Raw genomic sequence first — 19,074 nt, forward strand, 5'->3', positions numbered from 1 at the left:
TAACCACGGCTAACTTTAGGAAATAATTAATTAGTTTTCAATAACTAACATATATAACCATCCCAGGTAACAAGTTTAGAAGTTTCCTTAAATTTGGAGTTCTTGACCACGTGTGGGTTCTATTTCTGTTAACAGTCCTTTTTAAGGAAACACCCAAATCAGGGATGATCAGGAGTGCAGGCTTAAAACAATATTCTTTAAGTCTGCCCTCCTGAGAGCAAGGGCTATGGGATAGAGTGTTAAAACACTCTATCCCTTTCAAAATGGGCGGGAGACTAAGCGAAAGAGTGGAAAATCTACCATGGGTTCAAAGAGGAGAGTAGATTACAGGGCTCTTAAATTGCCGTCCCTCCAGTATCAAGTTGTGTGAATACACATCAAACAAAGAAGGAAAATTGGTGCCCACTTGATGTTTAAAATTTTTAACCATAAATTATGAAAGAGTACAGGAGTTGTACGGCATATACATGAAAGTCTGTCAAACGGCATATGATGAGCCGTGTATTTCTTAATTTCTTCTCAAACGGCATATGATGAGCCATTTATTTCTCAATTTCTTCTCAAACGGCAATTGGTTTGTTGTTTTTGTTCTTTTTTCCATAAGGCAAACTAAGAGCCGTGTAGTGAAGAATTTCACATACTCTATCGATTGAACGAGATGTTGATCGAGTTTGGGGTGAAAGGGGGTTTCCCCCTACCCATAGTAAGATCAAATTTGGTCAAATTTGATTGAGTCTTTCATTTTGAAAGAGACTCTCAACCTCCATAGCCCTTGCTCTTAGATGGGCTAAAATCTTATACCAAGCATATAGTTTACCTGTAAAAAGAACTTTAAACTTATGCGAATGTCATTGACTACGTCGGAACCGAAAAATCGATTTTTGGACAGTCTGTTCAGAATCTGTTTCTGTTATTATAGCCACTGGTATGGACCCGAGTAGTTGTACATAGAGCCTCATGTAATATATATACTTGTCAAACTGAAACTGATTAATTGATATTAACAGTTTCAGACCAATGTGTAGGCCAGGCCAGGCCACGCATGAGCAAAAGCAGATGTTTCACACTGCGCCAGTAAGAATATATTCATTTATGAATTATAAGTTAATTACTGACATCTTTTTTGCTTCAGAAAAAAATTGGAAGATGATTAGACTTAAGAAAAACAAAAATTCTCAACAAACCATGAAAAAACCGCCTGAAAAAACCGATAGACACAGAGCCAAACCGAAAACGGGACCCCTGTTATTCTCCGCGGGGCTCATTGGGACCTATCAGAAAAATTTATGAGATAAAAAGAAGATTCGGTTTTCACGTGGTTCCAATTCTCGGTCCGTTAAAAATTACTGCTTAAAAAATTGTCACGCCTTCTTGCTTAGTTTACTGTTTTCTTATCGATAAATTCTTCTAGTGAGCTTTTCGGGAAATAAAAACGCAGAGTTGTGGATAATATTAATTGTTCTCGGTTTAACAAACCCCAAAATATATTAGTTGTGGTATATAAATTCTTCTAGTGATGCTCCGCAAAAGGATATTGCTACTCTTACCACTGTCTATAATGATCTTCTCAAGGCACAACATACTTACCACTGGAGTTATGTCATTATATAAGAGAATAAAAAAGAAAAAGAAAAAGGCGAAGATAGTTCTGTGTCAGTCTAGTTAAGCATGTACTATATACCGTTTCATCAAATAATTGGGGGAGATGGAGTCTCCCACACGTCGAACATATTCTCTTCATTATGAAGAACGAAGAGTCGATCACTGTTGGCGCAATGCGGAAGTGTGATGGATTTATGGAAATGAAATTAGGAAAAGAGAGGTTGGTTAATTGAAAAGTGAGGCTTATATTAATTTGGAAATGAAAATATTACAAGGGGAATTTTTAGTGTAGCACTTTGGCTCACTATGTTTTTTACAAAGAGGCACTTTGGCTCTTACTCTAACTCTAGCTCTCACTCTAATTCTTGTCTACTCACTTGAGTTTTTGATGGATCAAAATGAAACCATGGAGTGCCTATTTATAGGCCTAGTGAGTGACTATGAAGAAAACTCTAGAAATGAAAATTCTAGAGACTATGATCCACTATGCCTTAAGAGAATTCTAGAGAAAAAATTCTTTAGATTACACGTGATTAAAAGGAAGACTCTATAGGCCCATAAACTCTAGAATGTACTGGGTTTTACCTAGTTCAGGGGACTTCAAGATTATTCTAGAATAATGATCACAAATTAACTTGTATTTTTAACACCCCCTCTTAATTTGTGATGTTGAGCTTTTTTCTGAAATGATTGAACTTATCCACTGTGACTGCTTTTTGTGAAAATGTCCCGCATTTTGTTCTTGAGTCGGACAAAATTGGAGCTCGATTTCTTTGTTTTCCACTAGTTCTCTTATGAAGTGGTGTCGTAGCTCTATGTGCTTCGTACGTCCGTGGAAGAATGGATTTTTTGTCATTGCAATTGTAGACATATTGTCACAGTAGATAGTCGTCGGCTGCTTTTGCCTTTGTTGTAGGTCGGTCATTATTCTTCTCAACCATACTGCTTCACATGCTGCACTTGTTGATGCTATGTACTCTGCTTCGGCTGATGATAGTGCCACCGTACTTTGCTTTTTAGAACTCCAAGAGATAACTTTTGTTCCCATACAGAAAACATAGCCTGATGTGCTCTTTCGATCTTTAATAGAACCTGCCCAGTCGCTATCTGTGAAGCCAATCAAATCATTATCTTTTTCTCTTGTATACTTGATGCCAAAATCTTTTGTTCCCTTGATATATCGAAGAATTCTTTTTGCGGCGGCGTAGTGTAACTTGCTTGGATCGTTCATAAACCGAGAAACAATGCTAGTTGCATTGACGATGTCTGGCCTTGTATTTGTTAAGTAGATCAGTGAGCCGACTAGACTTCTGAATAAGGTTGGATCAACTTTTGTCGCTCCATCATTTTTTACCAATTTCTCATTGGTACCCATTGGAGTTGCAATTGGTTTGCAATCCATCATGTTGAACCTTTTCAGTAAGTCTTCTGCATATTTTTCTTGGGAGATGAATATTTCTTCTGGAGATTGTTTTACTTGAATCCAAAGAAAATATCGCATAAGTCCTAAGTCTGTCATCTCATATTCTTTCATCATCTCCTTCTTAAATTTTTCTGCCATGTCTTGTTTTGTGCTGGCGTAAATTAAATCATCAACATAGAGACAGACGGTTAGGAAATCCGTACCTTGTTTTCTTATGTAGAGGAATGGCTCACTTGGACTCTTTTCGAATCCATTATCTCGGAAATACTTGTCGATTTTGCTGTTCCATGCATGCGGTGCTTGCTTGAGGCCATATAGTGCTTTGTGGAGACGATAAACCATGTTTTCTTTTCCTTTTCGGACATATCCTTGAGGTTGTTCAACGTACACCTCTTCTTCAAGTTCTCCGTTTAGGAACGCCGACTTTACGTCTAATTGGTAGACTTTCATTTTGAGTTGAGCTGCCAAAGCTAACACCATCCGGATTGTTTCCATGCGAGCGACTGGGGCGAATGTTTCGTTGTAGTCAATTCCTGGTTGCTGGGAATATCCTTTTGCAACTAGCCTTGCCTTGTGCTTTTGAATCGAACCATCTTCGTTGTACTTTGTCTTGTAGACCCATTTCAGACCAATGATCTCTTTGTCACTTGGCTGATTAACAAGCTCCCATGTCTTGTTTTTCTCGATTACTCGCATTTCTTCGTCCATGGCATGTCTCCATTTTTCTTCCTTCGCCGCTTCCTCATATTTTTGAGGCTCTAGTACTATAAACGCACAATTAGATATATCATAAATATCTCTTAGGGAACGCACCTTTCTTGGTGGGGCACTTGCTTCCGATAAACTTGGACTTTGTTGTGTTGGACTAGGAGATCGGGATTGCTGGTGGAGTGTTTTCTTCTTGGTGTGACAGATCTGGCTCTTCTTCGATGAGTAGTGGAGACTCGTGGTTATCTGGTTCATCATTCCAATCCCAAGCTTTGAATTCATCAAAGATTACATCTCTTGATATTACCAGTTCCTTTGTATCTGGCTTTAGAAGTCTATATGCTTTAGACTCTTCGCTGTATCCGATGAATATTAGCTTTTCTCCTTTTTCATCGAACTTTTCTCTATGTTGGGATGGAATATGTGAGTATGCTACGCAACCAAAAATTCTGAAAGAAGTTACCTCGGGCTTTTTCTTATGCCAAGCTTCATATGGAGTTTTTTTGAGAACTGCTTTTGTTGGCGAACGATGAAGGATGTAGACCGCCGTGTTGACTGCTTCTGCCCAGTAACTATTGGGTAGCTTCCTTGCTTTCAACATGTTGCGGGCTATTTCCACGATCGTACGATTTTTTATTTCCGCGACGCCGTTTTATTGTGGAGTGTATCGGACGGTAAGCTCCTTCTTAATTCCATTTTCTTTGCAGTAGTTGATAAACTCATTTGAGGTAAATTCTCCACCACGGTCTGTACGGAAAACCTTTAGTTGGTGACCACTTTGCTTCTCGGCCAACGCCTTGAACTCTAGGAGTTTAGTGAATTCCTCAGATTTTTGCTCGAGAATATACACCCACATCATCCTAGTATAATCATCCACGAATAGGAGAAAATATCTTTTGTTGTTGAGTGAAGTTGTTCTTGTCGGACCGCAGATATCGGCGTGCACCAATTCGAGGGGCCTTCTTGCTCTCCACGATTTGTTTGTGAATGGAAGTCTATGGAACTTCCCAAGAATACAACCTTCACATATTTTATCTCCAGCGTTGATATTAGGAAGACCAATTACCATGTTCTTTGATTTTAGAACCTTCAAGGATCTGTAGTTGAGATGCCTGTATCTCATATGCCATAGCTTGCATTCATCTATATGATTGGTACTCACTGCACAATTTTCAATTGATGGCATAGATAAAGGAAAGACAAAATTTCCTGACATTTTTACTTTTTCCACCAATTGTTTATTAATTTATCATAAATTGTGCATTCTCCGTCTTCGAAATGTAGTGAGTACCCTTTTCTTATAAGTTGTCCAACACTTAATAAATTTTGAGCTAGGCCAGGAACATAAAGAACATCAGATATGTATCGAGTTTTACCTGACCTTGTACGTACGGATATGACTCCTCTTCCTTCAACATTCTAGAACTTTCCATCTCCGAGCTTGACCGGTGGAATCTCTTGCTCCTCCAATTTTACGAAATATTATTTGTTTCCTGTCATATGGCTGCTGCATCTGCTGTCGACATACCATATACCTCGCGCTTCTTGTTGCGAGGTGAGGCAGGAATAAAATACTTGATTTTGAGAATCATTTTCTCGGAATAGTTGGCTTCATTATTTTTAAGCCAACAATCTTTGTACATGTGATTTAAGTTATCACATTTGGTGCACTTGTACTTGCAATTTTCAGTTGCATGGCCAAATTTTTTGCAAACACTGCATTGGAGATTTGAGGAGTAATTTTTTCCGTACCTTTGGTTGTTGTTTCTATAACCTCCTTTTCCTCTTCCACGTCCGCGGTAGAAATTTTTGGGCCCTTGATTTGATGTCGACCCTTTCTCGTGAGGTGATGTTGATGACGATCCCCCTCTGGAGCTTTCTTTTCTGGCTTCCGTATTTTTCTTTTCACTGAAATTTATTTTTGATTGAAACGCCTGCTCCAACGGTTGCTCCGCGAACCTATTTAACCTTTTCTCGTGCGCCTCGAGTGAACCCATTAATTCGTGTACCGAGAGAGTAGATGAATTTTTGGACTCTTCAATGGCAGCGACGATGTGATCGAATTTGAACGGTAAGCTCCTTAAAATCTTTTCTACAACTCTTTTATTTTCTATGGTATCTCCATAACTACTAATTTGATTTACTATACCAGTAACTCTTGAAAAGAAATTCTGGATAGTTTCATTTTCTTTCATAAGTAGATTATCAAAATCTCTCCATAAATTTTGTAGTTTAATGGAGATTACCTTTTCTGATCCTTGGAATGCTACTTTGAGAATATTCCAGGCCTCCTTTGAATTTTTCGCCACCGAAATTCGAGGAAAAATAGCTTTGGTTACGCCCTGTTGTAGAAACAGTAGTGTTTTAGCATCTTTCTTCTTATTTTCCTTATACTCCTTTTTCACTGCGTCCGTCCATGACGACAGAGTTTCTGCTCACTCTGGTACTTTATAACCTTCTTCTACAAAATCCCATAGGTCTTGTGAATTGTCTTCATTTGTAGGCTCCAATAATCGTAACTCTCACCATCAAAAATTGGAATTAGACTCTGGGCATAATTGAAACCTTGAATACTTTGATTGATTGCCATGGGTAGAGTTTTAGGATTACTGGGTTAAGTTGGTTCTGATATCAAATTTGTTGGCGCAATGCGGAAGTGTGATGGGTTTATGGAAATGAAATTAGGGAAAGAGAGGTTGGTTAATTGAAAAGTGAGGCTTATATTAATTTGGAAATGAAAATATTACAAGGGGAATTTTTAGTGTAGCACTTTGGCTCACTATGTTTTTTACAAAGAGTCATTTTGGCTCTTATTCTAACTCTAACTCTAGCTCTCACTCTAACTCTTGTCTACTCACTTGAGTTTTTGATGGATCAAAATGAAGCCATGGAGTGCCTATTTATAGGCCTAGTGAGTGACTATGAAGAAAACTCTAGAAATGAAAATTCTAGAGACTATGATCGACTATGCCTTAAGAGAATTCTAGAGAAAAAATTCTCTAGATTACACGTGATTAAAAGGAAGACTCTAGAGGCCCATAAACTCTAGAATGTACTGGGCTTTACCTAGTCCAGGGGACTTCAAGATTATTCTAGAATAATGATCACAAATTAACTTGTATTTTTAACAATCACCACCAATTGAGAAATCACGAATTGAACCACCACAACTTCTTCCAAGACTAGATGTTAAAACCTTGTCAGGCCCTGAAAACACAGATATACCATCATCCCTGGAATAAAAAACTTGTCCACCATGTGATGCTAATTTAGGATAACAAGGTTTGATATGCTTTCCGGTTTCCAGATTTCTACGATTCCATGTAACATCGCCACTTCTCATATCTATGAAACTCAAATCCTCAAGGTCCTGAACCAGACATATAGAATTACATTCTTCCATTGCAATTGCATCATATACAACTCCTTCCCTTTGATCTTTTTCGCTCCAAGACCAACTCATCTTTTTTTCGATTCTGCCAACTCTAAAATCTAAAAGACAAATGTGACTGTGTTTATCCCATGGGGACCAAGCAGAAATAAATAAACAGTTACATCCATTATGCCATTAAATCTTAGGAGCATCACCAAGAGGCCAATCTGGCGTTGCATTGTAAAATTCGATTCGTTTTCCAGTAACTTGATCCCAAACTCCAATCCCGTTTTCCAAACTTGTTCCTCCACAACATGCAAATATCTTACCATCAGAGTTGAAGCATAAAGCTCCAGCAGTTGTGTTTTTCACCTCATACCTATGCCTTAGATCACCTGTTGACGAACTGAAAAGACCTATTCCTCCATATCCCTCACCTAATCTTCCGCCAGCACTAACCACAATATTTTCTGAATCCATCCACGCAATATCATTAACTATCCGATAATCAAGATTCAGTGGTTCACGTTCTTCAAGCATCCAATTATACACATGAACAATGCTCCCATGAGCAACAGCACAACCTCCATCAGGACTAGCCCTTATTGCAGTACAATCGTGAAGAGGAGCAGGACCCTTAACCGAACTTGTTAGTTTTAACTTGTTACCGTCAAATCTTCCCCACTTTGCACTTCTAACATTATCAAGAAGACCATAATAGAGAGCTTCTTCGTAGAGTAATTTTTCAGGTATGCTAGGAGGAACATGAAGCTTACCTGTTCTTAAAAGATTAAGAAGAATAGGGAAACATTCCGGGTCTCGATCAATTAAGTATTCATCATTAATTTCTCTTGGACGAAAGTTCCATTGATCATCATACATAGCTCCAAACATGGAATTTCGGCCTGCGTTTGCAAGTGTTGTCGCACTTGTTTCAAAGATTTTGCCTCCGACATTGAATCGCACTCCCATATTTGCAGTTGAGACGTGCAGTATTGAAACATACCTTGATACGGCTTGTAACTACCTCTTTCTCTATATATTTATATTAACCATCTCAGATAATTTATAGGTTTCGTAAGTATGGAGTTCTTGTCCATTAAGGAAACACCCAAATTAAATCAGGAAGGATAAGGAGCGCTTAAAACAATATTCTTAGATGGGCTAAAATCTTAAACCAAGCTATAAAATCCAGTTAGTGGACTAAAGGGCTAACCTTGCTCGAGCTCCCTGGACCCTCGCAGTCGCAGGTCCTTCAGTGATGCACAAAAAAGAAAAAGCGCCAACTTTTTTTTTTTTAATATACAAATGCTATTACATGGTACCATAAAAATCTCACTATGGAAAATTTGACTTTTGGACAGTTTCAGAACGATGTATAAGCCTCGCATGCGCAGACACAGATGTTTCACACCGTGGCCTGTGTAAGTAAGAATATATTCATTTAGCAAGAATATGGTGCCTGCTCTGGCTAAAAAAATAGCAAGTCAAAGTGCACTTTGTTTGCTAACAAGCATATATTACGTAGAGCTAATCGTTGGGCTACCCATTGCGGAATCGCTATGGGATCTTTACCATTCCGTTACTTGGGTGTCCCAATTTTTCAAGGGAAACCTAAAAAACGGAACATTCAACCGATAATGGACAGAGTTAAGCTAAAATTGGCTAGTTGGAAAGGCAAATCGGTAGGGTGGAACTAGTAAGTAATAGTCAGTTCTTCATTATATAGTTTTCATGTTTATGAATGGCCTAAAGCCAATATTCATATACTCAGAAACTTGGATGAGAAATTTTATATGGTCTGGCGCGATATTAGTATCACTAAGCATTATACGGTTGCTTGGAAAACTCTTTGTTTACCTGTTGCAGAAGGCGGCCTCAATATAAGACTTTTAGTAAGTCTGAATAATGCGGCGTCGATGAAACCGCTTGGCAAATAATGGTTGGAGATTCAGAATGGTGCAGGTTCATAAAAGCACGTTTTACAACTGGTTGTCGCTTCAAAAAAAATTCCGTTTGGCCAGGTTTTTGTAGGCAACGGGAGAGACTTAAAACAAGTATTGTTTGGTTGGTAGGAAATGGCTCATGCATCGAATTTTGGAGAGACAATTGATGTTTTTCGCTGAATTCTTATATTGGTAAGTTTCTGGACCTGGACATTTTGAATTTAATGAATTCCGTTGAGGAATTCATAGTAAATGGTAGGTGGCATATCCCGGATTATATGCCTGATCTCCACGAGTTGAGAAGCCAGATTCAATCCGTTCCATTATAAGATGATATGGGAGCATGGCAAAAGAGGAGTGGTTACAATGAAGGAAGCTTATGAGTATTATAGACCAAGACAACCAGTTAAAATGGATTTCATAGACCTTTGGGAAGTTCGTATTCCTCCTCGAAGAGCATGGGTAGTCTGGAAGATGCTACATCGACGTTTGGTGACTAACGATGTGCTTTTGTACACATTACAACGGCTAATTGCTGAAATTTGTGTACAACCCCTTACTGTGCGGAGACCCAAGAATACCTTTTCTTTGGCTGCTGGTATGCTACAACTCTTTGGGCTTGGATTGGAAGCACCTTTGACATTCAATTGAATGCAAATACAATTAAAGAGATGATTCATTTAATTAGACGGTACAACAAAAGCTCGCAGGTGAAAAATCTACTATGGGTGGCAGTAATAAATTGCTTTTGGTTAATTTGGTGGGTTAGAAATCAGTTAAGACAGCAACATGAGATTACGACCGTTCAACAAGCTGTCGGTAAGCTCGGGTTAATGATTGGGGAATCTGGAAAAATTAGTAAGGGATTTATGACTAATGGCATAAAAGATCTGTGTATTTTGAGGTTTTTTAACATGGAGGGCAAGGCAGCTAAAGCTCCAAGGATTATTGAGGTGCGTTGGCACCCGCCTTTATATGGTTGGTTTAAAATAAATGTCGATGGTTGCTCGTTAAGCAATCCTGACCCCGCAGGTTGTGAAGTGGTGATTAGAAATAATAATGGTTTGGTTTTGGGAAGTCTTGCTCAAGCTTTAGGTATTGATAATTTAGTTTTGGTGGAGTTTTGAGGTGCAATTCAGGCCTTTCATATAGCGCAAGTGAGGGGAATGAGAAAAATCTGGTTCGAGTACACGTTATTATGGCGCTATCCAACTCATCTTTGGTTCCTTGGAGGCTATTAGTTCAGTGAGAGAATTGTTTAAAATACTTATCTTCAATTCAATTCAGATTCTCGCATATTTATAGAGAAGGAAATTCAGTAGCGGATTTACTAGCTAAACGGGGTGAAAATTCAGTAAGTATATGCTCAGTGCCCTAGTGGTTCTCTTTCTCTTTCTTCTCCCTTTCTGCTCCATGAAAACCCCAGTCCAGTGAGCGTCGTTCTGCTCAGATCGGCTCCGTTGGGGATGATCTGAGCAGATCAATCAACACCCAAACCTTGTTTCTTCTTCAAGCTTCGTCTGACTGATTTTTTTCAGTTAGTTCTCTCTCTTTTAGTCTTTTCGGTGAGTTTTTCATTGTTATCTCATGGTTTTGCTGGTAGTTCTTCAGCTGTTTGGTGCTGGTATGTTTCTTTTTATGATAGGGAGAAGAGATTTAGACATACGACCTTTATCAGATTTAAACTCTGTCCAAATCAAAAGATTAGTTTCATTTCCGGCATCTCGAAAAGATTCGTATCTGTTGTCTGATTTTGTTTATGTTTCTTTAGTAATTTTACTTGTAATAGTTCCGTTGTACCTTTGGATTTGTGATCTATTGGCTTTTGCTGCAAACTTTACGATGGTTTCCGCCGGCAGTTACATAAGTTCTGTTGTATTTTCCGGCGTATTTATTATTCTCTGTGGAGGAAGATTCCAGACAGCTTTCTAACAACAATCATGAGATCCTGCTTTTAGTTCTGACCAGGTGGATTGATGGTTGTGGTCTGTATTTTGTTTGCTTCATGAATATGTTTTTTGTTCTTTGGCAGATAAGCAAACAAAGCATATCAGCTTCTTCGGTTCTTATCACTCAGCAAATCAAAGTTTCTACAACCTCTTCTGTATCGGTGTCAACTACACTAAAGAGTTACATACCTGCTATATTTTTAGTTTATGGTGTTGAGAGGATTTCATCGTGCCTTGTTTTTTATTTAGTTTGTAATAGTATTATGTTAGCCTCTGTTGTTTTAGTTTTACTTGTTTTAGGATTAGTAATGAAAAGAAAGACTGCAACAACTCATTCAAGATCATCTCCCAGTTCATCTACAACTGCAATTGTTACCTTATCTCCAAAGCCGAGTCAGCCCGAAAATTTCCGCTACAGATACTTAAAGACCGTTGAAGACTTTCACACTTGAGACAATTGAGACATTCCGGTTACTATTTGAGACATTTTGGTTACATTTTGGATATTGTTACTATTAGATGGGTTATTATACCTTGATTGCATTAAGCAATGTAAATTTAAAAAACTCAAGTTCATGTTATTTACATGCTATGAGGAACATTGGATCGGACTTGATCCGGTCACTGCCTTGTGCTTTCACACAACTAGTTTTGTTTTCAAAATCAGTTTGACCATATATGTTTGGTCCTCTCCTTTGCGAGAGATTGGGATTTCTGAAACTGTTTTTAGATCTGAAGGGATAGATTTGATATGCAAGAATTGGTGGAGATGCTACAATCTGTATGACTGTGTTATGATCTTGAAAACTTCCTGTAAGGTTTCCGATTACCTAAATTGGCTTTCTCAATATATGTTCTGAGGTTAGCCTCTTTTTCGGAAAAAAAATGGTGCGATCAACACCTTCGTTTATTCAATATGCCATGGGAAGTGATAGATCTTCGCTTCCTTCCTATAGTTTTAGACAAGTTTGTAGCATATCGTTTTTTCTTTGTTTCTCTCTTCTCTTTTTGAGGTCAGGCCCTGCCCCCATCTTTTATTTTTTCCTTTCATTTTCGATATAAAATCTCCTTGCCAGCTTGTTTAGAAAGAAAAAAAATTCATTTGGAAATTTTAAGTTAATTACTGACATCTTCTTTTTCCTTAAGAAAAAAATAAATGTAAAAGAAAATAAAAAAAATACATAGATTGAAAATAATTACACAAAAAATGAGTTTGTTGTTAGAGCACTGCTCGGTCGAACTCGCAAGCGTTTCTATCTCAAGCTTGTTTGTCAAGTTTAGTTGTCAAAACTATAAGTCTTGATTTCTAGTTTACTTATAGCTAAGTCTCGGATTATGATAGAAAGTGTAGTTGAGCATTAGACTTCATGGCGTTCATCAATTGAAGACGAAGAACTACTAAGGGGCTTGTGGAACTTCATCAACAAAAGGTATGTGGCAACTTGAACTCATTTATCCCTCAAAAGTCGGGTTCTCTTGTGGTTAATTTAATTGAGTTTTCTGGATACAAATTCATGTTTCATGTAATTTTTTAAAGTCCAAAGAAATCCTTCTTTTCTTATAAAAGTAAGGTCGCTCTTGTTGTTCTCTCGGGAATGACATTTTACTGGGGAGAGTTCTTAATTGAACTTGTGCTTAATTGCCGAATCTTTGTGGGGAGTGCGGTCGTGGAATATTGTATGAGTTTTCTTGCATCTTTATAAGCTCCTTGATGAATACACTAAGTTTCGACTATGTGAAATCGAAACAAAGTTGATATGTTCTCTTTTAGTCATGAAGTATCTGTGGGAGAATTTCATTATGATCCCACTCGGTTTCATACCTTTGCCAATTTATATTGAAAAAAAGGGGGAGAATTAATGTGTAGTTCACACTACAAATATATATATGGTTTACCGATCATTAAGTAAGGGGGAGTGGTTTTCATTGTGAGATGAAGTATTGAATAAGGGGGGAGTGATACATATCACCATAGTATTGTTGTTAAAGTTGTGATACTATTGGACCTTGATGTTGTGTAACAATACTATGACATTGTATAATAATGATTGAGAGCTACTTTTTTCTCATTGTTATAGCTATGGATCTTCAACAACTATGATGCTGAGTTGAACACGTTCAGAATCAATGGAGTACTTGGAAATGATGGAGATTTTGAGTAATGTTGAAGAACCAAGGAACAAGCATTTGGATGAGAAGCTATAAAGTTTATTTATTTTGTAATCCATATGTATTGATATTTTTGTCATTAAAATTGACAAAGGGGGAGATTGTTAGAGCACTGCTCGGTCGAACTCGCAAGCGTTTCTATCTCAAGCTTGTTTGTCAAAGTTTAGTTGTCAAAACTATAAGTCTTGATTTCCAGTATACTTATAGCTAAGTCTCGAATTAGGATAGAAAGTATAGTTGAGCATTGGACTTCACGGCGTTCATCAATTGAAGATGAAGAACTACTGAGGGGCTTATGGAACTTCATCACCAAAAGGTATGTGAAGACTTGAATTCATCTATCACTCAAAAGTATATCTACTCAATCTCCTATTTGAGACAAAATTCGTATAGCTATATATACTTCGATTATACACATTAGATATTTCGAGCTGAGTTTAACTCGCTTACATATTTCTCGAAATATGTGTTGGTAAGATTTCGCTTTAACCAAGTTCATCTTATATTCTAAACAAAAGTCAAAAGATGATGATGTGAAAATCGCCTGGTAACATCTTACATGATTTGTGTGAGACAGTCATTTGATGTACACTCGGAATGTTTCGTATTGATCTATCGATCACTTAAAAGTTGCTTTGAAGCTAATAGTTTGTGTAAGACAGATATTGTCGTCTTCTAAGAATGTTTCAATGAATAAAATGAGAGTTTAGAAAAATTAACCATGATGGGACATAGCACAGTATGCGTACTTGCATGCTAACTGTTGCAAGTTATTCCAAGTCTGGGAACCATAGTATGCATACCCTTACACGTACTGGTTGGTTAGTTGAAAGTCTGGGTACTTAGTATGCATACCCGTATGCGTACTGACGTAAGTTCAAGTCCGGAAATCAACTGAGTTTGGAGGTATGTGTACCCGTTCACATACTGGCGAACCCAAACTAAGCCCGACCACTTAGGTATGTATACCCGTTCGCATATTTGAGTAGGTTATGTTCTAAAATCGGTTTGTTGATGAACTAATACATTTATATAATAAGGAATGCAATCTTTTGCAAACCGTGGCTATAATGTTCATTAATTGATTCGAGTGAATCAAAATCGATTTTGCCTCAATTGTGTCTTGTATACTTCTGTGAGAATATAAACAATTGAACAACTCTATAACTAGTTTCATTTGAGTTATTTGAACTAGTTCTGTTAAGATGAACAAGGTTGATATGAAAGTGTTCATATGGCTATCTTCGGTTTACTATTTTTAATCCAACAAGGTGTACACGTTTAGGTACGTACGATTACTCATATCTAAGTGAAGTCACTTTTTATTTGTGTGTAACAATCTAAGTTCGATCTAACGGTTGAATGATATTATCTTGAGTCTAATCAGGTTTTCATCTAACGATGAATATTGAATGCTTTGTTACCAAGGTAACATTGATTGCAAACCCTGATTTGAATACTGTATAAGGGAGAACTCTAGCAACTGGGAAACCTAATCCCCACACCTCTTGTGTGATAATAGTTGTGACTAGAGTCGATTCTCCTTTAACCTAGGTTTTTCCAAAACCATTATTGGTTAACGACTTATAGACTTCATTGGGATCGTGAAGCCAGACCCAATTATTTTCTGTAGTTGCGTGTTCTGATCTTGCTGTTTTATATCGTGATTGAGTATTATTTTCTCTAAGATTTGCTCGAGATTTAATCTTTGATAGGCAAGATAAAAAGTAGTCACAAACATCTTCGCGTCATCGTTTGTGATTCCACAATATCTTGTTTCGCTACCATACGATTAAGATTATTATGAGGTGACTGATATTAGTATGCTGTTCTTCGGGAATATAAGTCGGGTGTATCAATTGGTTCATGTTCACCTTGCTTAAGTTGTAGGTGAGATCAGCTAAACGAATCAAGTGCGTAGAGTCCTGCTGGGATTCAGAGGCGTAAGGAATGAGATTGTACCTTAATCAGTGTGAGATTGGTTAGGGCTCAACTACATTCCAGTCTGAAATTAACTTGGAGTAGGCGAGTGTCTGTATAGTATTAAAATATGGACTAGGTCCCGGGGTTTTTCTGCATTTGCGGTTTCCTCGTTAATTAACAAAATTTCTGATGTCTTTGTTATTTCTTTTCCGCATTATATTTGTTTATATAATTGGAATATCACAGGTTGTGCGCAGTTCAATCAATTAGGTAATCCCATCTTTGGTTGTTGATATAAATTAATTGACACTTGAACGTTGGTATTTGGTACCGTTCAAGTTGTTTCACATGATAATCAGGCTCGCGGATTTCTATCTGTTTGATTTGCTGATTACATTGTGAAACAGAGATACAACTCTTGGATATATTTCCATTGATTGAGTTTGATTGTCTAGTTGATTCTCTTGGAATTATATTGGAGTTTTTACATACAGATTGCATAAAAGAAATATTGGGTAAGGTTATTATACCCCCGCTTTTTCATTTGTAACTTTTTAGGAAACCGATCTCAGTATATGAATTTCTCTTTATCAGGCCTTCGCCTACTTTCTTATATAGATAAATTTTTCTAGTTAGTGAGATTTTCGGGGAAAAAAAGAGACATGGTGGATCTATTCACAATTTTATTTTTACACTATCTCACATTTTGGGCGTTTTTTATTTCTGGGAACTTTTGAACGGTAGCGGATTTGAAACCAATATTTCGGGGATGCGTTCCTCCTATATAGCTCTACGGTCCTATCAAATATGAGCACATTCCCTAACGTATAACACCAACATTTGTTACGCTCCTATGAAACTGTTTCTTGAATTTTCATATTGGATGGTGATAGTGGTTACGTTGCTCTCTTATAGTAATGCTTATTGATTCAGTTTGCAATTGTTTTCAATCTCTTACAATCACATTGCCATATTGTAACACTGTTGCATCTGAACTGTCTTATTTTATGTTTTAGTAGTAATTGCTACATCAAGTAGCCAACATCAGCACCACTATGTAAATTTCATTAGTTTTTATATGTTTGAAGACATAAGTGCTAGACTGTATAGGAATAATTTGTTAATAACTGAAGTTCCCTCTATGTGTATACTGTTATTGCCTCCTCGTGAATTGCCGGTGACTTTCCATCTGTACAGTAGTCTAAAAAATTCCCTTGTGATACGTTAAATTTTTAAACTGAATTTCATGGAATTTGAAGTTGCTTCTTAAATATGGCTAGATATTTGGAGCCGATTGAAAGGGATACATACGCAGAATGGGTGTTGGTGTTTCTAAATCCCAGTTTCTTGCTTCTGAGTTTATGAAGGCCGGGTTGCAGGAACAGAAGCACAATATCCTGAAAGAGAGAAGAAAAACGAAGCTTTGAAAGCACAGTTGGATGCCGAAAGACATAAAATCAACACTGGAGTACATAATCAGATCTCTAATAGCTCTTACCAGCAGGTGACTTCCAGTATGTCTTAGTAATGTGTAGTCAAATGCATACAATGTTGCTATCATGATTTCTTAAACTAACTTGGTCTTGATATTGGAATGCCAGTAGTACCCTCCTCGTTTGGTCTTTGCTTTTTGAGGAACTTAAGGAAAAAGCCGGTTGCAGTTGCATATGTTGATACTAAGGTGTTGATTGATGACGATTACGACTGCATGCTTCACTTAATCATTGAGCCAAGTGCAATATTGTGCAACAGAGATGATGCTGCATATCGGGATGTTCCTATAGGTGAGTTTATTAAGTGGCGGAAGGCCTATGTGTCTCCCGTAGGAGAGTTAGAGCGGTCAAATTATAGCGGCAGTGACAGTAAATTGATTACCTTTTTTATTTTCAGTATGTAACTTGGAGTTGTTAGGATATGTATTATAATTTTTGTTTTCTTTAAAAAATAATTAACAAAGTTTATCAATAAAATCAATTTGCTTAACGTCTATTTTTTTTTAGTCTGGATGAATTTCTGATACACCAAATAATTATAAACGGATTTCATATCTGAATCGGTAGCCAGAAAAATTACAGAACTTTCTCGTGAGAATTCAAAAAATTTATTTAATAAAAATACCTCGAATTATAATAGGGGTGAACCATTATTTTTATATTTAACATACATCATCTGTGGTTTTTAAATGGCATACTTCAACCGTTATTATATTTCACATACAGTAAATGTGATTTTTTTATGACATTAATAAATCGTTATTGTATGTTACATACAATAACCGTGATATTTAATAACAGATTCTGTAAGTGAAAAAAAATCACAAATTTTAGTCGTCGTACTAATAACGTTATCAATTCGTCATTTATAAAGAGTCAAATAACGGGTCAAATGACAGATGAAAACCGTGATAAATCATATTTTATAACAGACTTTAATCGTCATTTATAGCCCCTTCTGGACTAGTGACAGCACATCAACGCAACGCATATCAGAAAAGTGCTTCTATTAAAAACACAACAATATCATTTCAAGCTGTAGTTTTATTATTCTAAGTTTTTGTAAAATTGTACTACATATGTGCAATCCACTTATTCTAAAATTATAAGAAAAACCTCCATAAGCGTTCTAAACTATAGATTTTTATGATGTGTTTGAACTCAGATCACTGGTATCATCAGTCAGTAAGTTTACCATTATATTACAGTGACACCGGCTCCGAAGATATCTTATTGAGTAAACATTAATCTCTCATAAAACCATGAGTTTGTGAAGCTTACAAGTTTCTCACATTTAAATAAAAAAACTATTATTACCAAATTCCTCATGGCATCTACAAAAGTAGGCCGAGAAAATCCTACTTGGAGGTGATTGTCAGAGCTCAATTTGTGGGTGCTTTCGTATGTTGGTTACATGAGAACCTTTGTTTTCAAAATCATTTCTAATAACTAAGGTTGTATGTTATATTAGATTGAGATAAATGTAAGGAGTCGTGAGTTATAACCCCAAAGGTGTGACTATCCGTCCACAAAAAACTCATCAAAACAAAAGTACGTAACACAAAAACCCAAAATAATATGAATATTTGGGGTTTTTGTATTAATATCCACCACTACCATCACCGACCACCACCACTAACATCACCAACCACCACCACCATATCCACCATCAATATATACCAGAACTACCATCACCAACCACTACGATCACCAACCACCACCACCATATCCACCATCAACTACCACTACTAGCAACCAACACCAAATCCACCAACAATACTAGCACTAGTATCACCATAAAAAGCAACACCACCAACCAACACCACCACTAACTAGAAATAGTACCACCAAAATTTGGTTTCATCACAAACTTACCGTTTCATCATTAAAATCTTCAGTTTCATGATAAAAAAAATAGCCAAGAATAAGATGAAACCAAATTAGGTTTCATCATAGAATTTGATGAAACCAATTTTGGTTTTATCACAGAATTTGATGAAACCAATTTTGGTTGGGGTATCTATATCAGTTTTTTAATATTTAGGGTTTTTGTATCATTTTTGTTTAATGAAGGGGTGGGATCCGTTGACATGGTTATATTGACATAATCTTCACATTTTAGCGCCATTTTTCATACTGAGCGCAACCGACAACGAATTTGAAGCTAATTTTTTTGTAAAATGTTCTTCTTATAAGCCCTACATTCCAACCAAAAATGAGAGCACGCCGAGGTGTATAAATCCACCATCTACGATTTTGAATATCAGTCATTGAAGATTAATGGTTCGTATTTCGGAATACTTTCATTTTTGATAGGAATGTATATTTTTATATGAGGAACATGTCACCAAAATATTATCTTTAAATTCATTGTCAGTTGGGCTCAGTAGAAAAAATGGCGCTAAAATGTGAAGATTATGTCAATATAACCATGTCAACGGATCCCACCCCTTCATTTTCATGCAATTTTAATATGTTCAACCCAATC

At 36.9% G+C, this 19,074-nt stretch overlaps 1 pseudogene; it reads right to left on the minus strand.

Moving 5' to 3' along the window:
- Nucleotides 1-1,688: 1,688 nt before the first annotated feature.
- LOC113327986 lies at nt 1,689-17,237 on the minus strand (annotated as a pseudogene).
- Nucleotides 17,238-19,074: the final 1,837 nt, after the last annotated feature.

This window comes from Papaver somniferum, unplaced genomic scaffold (assembly GCF_003573695.1).
Source record: "Papaver somniferum cultivar HN1 unplaced genomic scaffold, ASM357369v1 unplaced-scaffold_107, whole genome shotgun sequence".
In the NCBI taxonomy this organism is placed as follows: domain Eukaryota; kingdom Viridiplantae; phylum Streptophyta; class Magnoliopsida; order Ranunculales; family Papaveraceae; genus Papaver; species Papaver somniferum.